The following is a 6000-nucleotide window of genomic DNA, read 5'->3' on the forward strand; positions in this document are numbered from 1 at the left end:
TCTGTTCTGCAGCTTGGCATCTTTCTCCAAGGCCCCAAACTAAGAGTATCCTCTCAATCTGACCATAGTTAGCAGCTGAACATTTCTTTCACGTTAACAGTAGGAAGCAAGTGTGGGATCAACAGGAATGAGATGGGGGAGAGGGGGTTGATGGACAGTTTATCCTGATGGACTCCTCCATACCTAGTATCCAGGGAACATCTCAAATCATGAGGATAGCCAAAGGGCATGGCTAACTCCAGCTGGGACAAGGGTTAAGGGAAGGGTGACAGAAGACTTCCTGGATTTAGTATCAGAAGTAGATGTCAATGAGAAACAATAAATGTCAGAAAATACATTATTGTTCTGATAAAGAGGTAGCAAGGGGGGCTTCTTTTCTAAAAGATCTAAAATTTAAAAAAATTTTTTGAGAGAGAGGAAGGGAGAGACAGATAGACAGATATGAGATGTGAGAGATATACACTGATCAGTTGCCATACACATCCCCAACTGGGGATAGAACAAAAACCTTGGGTATGTGCCCTTACCGGGAATCAAACCCATGACCCCTTGGTGTACTGGACAGTGCTTCTACCAAGTGAGCGACACCAGCTGGGCGGTAGGAGGCTTCTTTTAAAATTGTCTCTTTAATGATGCTCAAACCAGCGGTTTTCAATTTAAGTGGCAGGTCCTTTCTTTAAATCCTAAGAGAAGCCGAAAAGCTATCCAAGCCTCTCCTAAGTCCTAGAGAATATAGTGACACTTAAACAAAAAACCCACAGTGGCATCTACTTAATGAAGCAGTGATAACTGATCAGGCTATCAACCTCAGCCACATGCCATTAAGCTCTCAGTGTAGAATGGTAGAGGAAAATAATTTTACTCATTCATTTAATCCTTGAGAGCAACACGCCAATGCACCTTCTGAAGTGACTGCTTATGTGCTAGCCCAGGGGTGGGCAAACTTTTTGATTCGAGGGCCACAATGGGTCCTTAAACTGGACCGGAGGGCCGGAACAAAAGCATGGGTGGAGTGTTTGTGTGAACTAATATAAATTCAAAGTAAACATCGATACATAAAAGGGTATGGTCTTTTTTTCCAATAATTTTATTCAGCGGCCCTCGGGCCGTAGTTTGCCCACGGCTGTGCTAGGAAGTCAAGCTCCAGAGAGCAGGCGGAGGGCTGAAGAGGCACCTAACTGCCTGAGGTCACTGTAAGGGCGTGCGTTTGTCAGTGTGTGCACGTGCTCTTTGCATGCTCATCTAATGCCAACTAGCGACTCCCTAGTTGCATGTCACCCATCTTGATCATCAAGACCATTAAGAGAAAATAAATGTGGTAAACCACAAGTTGGGCATAATGAGAAATTCCACATAGCAGAGAATTTTTCTCATGTCCATAAGGGTAACTGTAAGTGTTTTTAAAGCACATGGAATGACTTTCTGCCTCTACCAACCGTTTTAACACACACGCGTTTACCTTAGGACATTAGGGAACAATGACATTTTGCTCTACAGATTAGGAGACTTTCCAGAGCAGAGGAGGCTCTTGGGAATCTAGACATGTTAGGCTTTGACTGAAGCAGTCTGGGCAGCAGAAGAGCTGTCATTTCTGCAGCTGTGACATGGGGTCTCACCGGACCTACATCTGGCTTGGTTTCAGAGGAGGCTCCCTCTAAGGTCAGGACAGTGCAGCATGATGGTCAAGGACTGAGGCACCTCCTGCTCACATCTGAGTCCCATGGAATACCAGACAGATGTATGTACACATGACACAAGCCTTGCCGAGTAAGTTTTAGAGTCTTACCTATAACACAGTTAATAAAATCTACCTTACCTACTCCCAACCACCCCTCCCTCAGAAGAGCTCACAGACATTTCCATAAGAACTTGGCTGAGATTAGAAGTCATTTGTCCTTTTGCCCAATTTGACACCATTGGTGTCAGAAAAAGTCCAGGTCAGCCTAGCGATAGTCTCATTCTAAAGCAATATTTCTAAATAGTTGAGGGGTGGGGTACGTTCCCAATTCAAGGCACCTGGTAGTTTAAGCATTTCTAAAACAGATCTCTTAGTTCCTTCAAGTTAAAAAAACTCTAGGCCCTTAATCTTCCAGGTAACAATTTCAAAGGAAGGTAACTTTTTATTTTGCTACTTGAAAAATAACTGGATCTCCAGCCTCCTTTTACTGCAAGTGATATTTGTTGCATTAATCACAACTACAGAAGGGGAAAAGGAGAGAAATGGGGAGCAGCTGGCAGGTGCTGATCTCACAGTTAGAGTGCCCGGCCTCCCCTCCCACACCACACAGCAATCGCTGGCACCACTCAGATGGCATGAATCACGCTGCCTGTGCGTACGTTTCCTTGGATACAGGTCTTATTTCTCCTAAGAGATTGAAGTCCCTCTGGGGCTGACCGTGATCTCTGACTCTCCCTGGTGCCCTCTCAGAACCCACACCTTCTCTTTAGTTTCAGTGGGTGCTTAGCAATATAACCCCACCCTTCTGGCCCCCACCCCAGGCCTAGATCCCATGGAGGATCATCAGACTGGCTCTCTATCGCATGGCTTTGGGTCCATCTCACCTACCCAGCAAAACTAATCCTGGATCAAGGCTGCAACCTGTCACTTCCATCCTCAACCTGAGTTTCTTAATGGGGACCAAGAAAATGACCTAGCTGTGCAAACTGTGCTACCATAACTTTCTGACCACAGAATCCCGCCCTTAAAAACTATTGAGGATCATCCTGGCTAGTGTCTAAGTGGTTAGAGCATTGGCCCATGCACCGAAGGGTCATAGGTTTTATTACCTATCAAGGGCACATACCTGGGTTGCAGGTTGGATCTCTAGCCCTGGTCGGGGCGTGTGCAGGAGGCAACCAATAGATGTGTCTTTCTCACATCGATGTTTCTCTCTCTCTCCCCCTCCCTCCCTTCTACTCTCTCTCTAAAAAAATAAATAAATGAAGTGAAAAAATATCCTCAGGTAAGAATTAAGAGAAACAAACAAACAAAACCCCCCAAAACTTTTGAGGATCAATTTCAAAAAGCAGCTAAGTCAGCTCATAATTCAAACAAGTGCTTTTCCTTGAGAAAACCAGGGCAATCATATGTGGCAGACATGTTCTATGTGTACTTCCCATTATGCCACATAAAACATTAAAAAGACATATGAAGGGTGGGTTTTAATAAAGAGTATTTCTATTGCTTCAACAAGAACACTCTGGCTCTAGCTGGTTTGGCTCAGTGGATAAAGCATCGGCCTGAGGACTCAAGGGTCCCAGGTTCAATTCCAGTCAAGGGCATGTACCTTGGTTGCAGGCACATCCCCAGTGGGGGGTGTGCAGGAGGCAGCTGATTGATGTCTCTCTCTCATCCATGTTTCTGACTCTCTATCCTCCTCCCTTCCTCTCTGTAAAAAATCAATAAAATATATTAAAAAAAAAAAGAACATTCTGACTGCAGTTGGCATTGGTTTTTAGCTGTGAGGGCATGGCACTGTCACCACCTTGTCCTGTGTTGAGGTGCTGGCAGTCTTGCTCACCACTGCTTAAGAACCAAGAGTGCAGATGGCAGCAGAGAAAAGGGTAAACAATGCCTTATAATATAAAAAGTTTTATCCTCACTGATACCCTGGAAGGACTTTGGGACCTCAGAGGTGTAAGGAGCATGCTATTGAAAACTCCTATGATATAAAATTGCAAGCTTTTAAAATCTCATGAAGGCCCCCCAACTGCTCTGGAAAATCCCTGGTCTGCCCCTTCTCTATTCTAAGAGTTTTCTCAACTCCTACCACTTGAAGCATAACCTTCCTCTCAACTGGACCTCATTATCCTCAGCAGATCTCACTGAGGGTGCTACTGAGATGCCCAGGAGTGACATTCCTGGATGTCCCTCCATCCAAATTCACACATATCCTCATTGTGGAGAGAGGAGAGCCCCTCCCTAATTATAGCCAAATCTCTGCGACACGTGGCCTGATCACAACCAGCTCTCCCTCATCTGAACCACTAATTTGTCTCCACTTTCCATTTCAAACTTCTCACACTAATGCTTTAACTGCTCTTATGAGGTCACCAATGGCCCCTTCATTAGAAGCCTCTCTGCTGCATGGAGATTGCTGAACATGTCTTCTTTCTTATAATGCCATCGTCTGCTTCTGTAAAATACTGAGCTAGTTATTTTCTTTGTCCATTCTTGCTAGTTTTCAAGTGTTCCTATTTCATTTATTCCATTGCCCACTGAAGGTTCATGTTATCCAGCTTCTTATACATCTCATTCTTCTATCCTCTGAACCTCTTGCATGATTTCAAATGCCATGTGTAAAATAACTCCCAGACCTATCTTTAGCCTAGAACTCTCACCCAAGCTTCAGATGAATAAATATAACTCTCTGTCGGTAATAAAAAAGGACCCAGCTTATGGTCACATTTACAACATATATATGAACAATAACAAAGTCCAGAAGCTTTTCAAACAGTAGGTTATCTGAGAAATGGAGAGACTCATTGCATAAACTACATTCTTTTTTTTTTTAATATATTTTATTGATTTTCCACAGAGAGGAAGGGATAGAGAGAGAGCTAGAAACATCGATGAGAGAGAAACATCGATCAGCTGCCTCCTGCACATCTCCCACTGGGAGTGTGCCCGCAACCCAGGTACATGCCCTTGACCGGAATCGAACCTGGGATTAGAATAAAACGTAAGCAGTAAAATTTCATGCATCTTATGTAGCCGTCTTTTTTTTTTTTTTTTAAATATATTTTATTGATTTTTACAGAGAGGAAGGGAGAGAGATAGAGAGTTGATGAGAGAGAAACATCAATCAGCTGCCTCCTGCACACCCCCTACCGGGGATGTGCCCGCAACCAAGGTACATGCCCTTGACTGGAATCGAACCTGGGACCCTTCAGTTCGCAGGCCGACACTCTATCCACTGAGCCAAACCGGTTAGGGCTCCTCAACTTTTTTTTTCGTGCAGAATTCCTCATCTTTTTTTGTCTGTTGGTTTTGCTTACCAGTGTCGACTCCCTCTAACCACACGAGCTGCTCTTGCCATGGAGGAGCGCCCAGGCTTGCCCACCCACCCTGGCTGTGCTGTGATCTAGGTGGGTGCCCTTGGCCACGACTAGTCTGGGGTGGGTCCAAAGAGACAATGAGTGCCAGCCCTAAGCTGAAACTAGCAGGAGACCTGTCAGTGTGTGCCTGGAGCTGCTAGTGGCTATCCTGTCACCAAAACAAAGAGACTAAAAGTAAGGATAGCACAAGAGGAAGGCCATGCTGGAAGAAATAAAGCCCAGGTTCCAGTCAAAGTGACTGTCTGGGAATCTCAACACTCCTGGGCTTATCTTTTATGAGAGCCAGTGAAGTCCTCCAGGCTGAAGGCAGTTGACAGGTTCTGTGGAAGTGAGAAGGCCTCCAATAGCTGACCCTCTACTCTGTGTGAATGACTTACCCAAGATCTTTCAACTCTGGCACCCACAGCCCCATCATTCAAAGGTAACCACTGCTAATGTTTTTTTTCTTTTTAAGATATAGGGAACACAATAGAAAACTGGGGCAGATGATATAGGACCCTGGGCCTTAGGTTTAATATTGTGTGATGGAAAGCCATTTAATGGTTTCTATAAGTAATATAATTCCTTCTGGATTCTAAATATACATAAATCATATGGAGACAAGAGTAGAAGCCATAGGACCAGTTAGGAAGCTATCCTAGTAATCCAAGCAAGAAATGAAAGATGCTTGATAAGGTAGAGGTAGGTCTGATGAAACATGATTAGATGCTGGTTATAATTTGAAGATGGAGCTAACAGCATTTGCTGATGGACTAAAAAAGAACTCAAATTTTGTTTCTTTTTAAAATCTACACTAATAAAAGAGAAACATGGTAATTAGTGTCACTCCGCTACCCTTCCCATTGGCTAATCCCCGTCACTCACAGAGTAGGGCCGAGATATGCAAATTAACTGGCATCCAAGATGGCGGCCGGCTGCCAGGCAGCTGCTCAGCAACTATAT

General features: G+C 44.3%; 1 protein-coding gene across 1 annotated transcript in view; it reads right to left on the minus strand.

Annotated features, from left to right (window-relative positions):
- MAPK1 (mitogen-activated protein kinase 1) overlaps positions 1 to 6000 on the minus strand; it is a gene marked incomplete at its 5' end in the record, with an annotated part of 41212 nt that overhangs the window by 9739 nt on the left and 25473 nt on the right. The gene's annotated exons all lie outside the window — the stretch shown is intronic.

Source organism: Myotis davidii, unplaced genomic scaffold, assembly GCF_000327345.1.
Source record: "Myotis davidii unplaced genomic scaffold, ASM32734v1 scaffold223, whole genome shotgun sequence".
NCBI lineage: Eukaryota > Metazoa > Chordata > Mammalia > Chiroptera > Vespertilionidae > Myotis > Myotis davidii.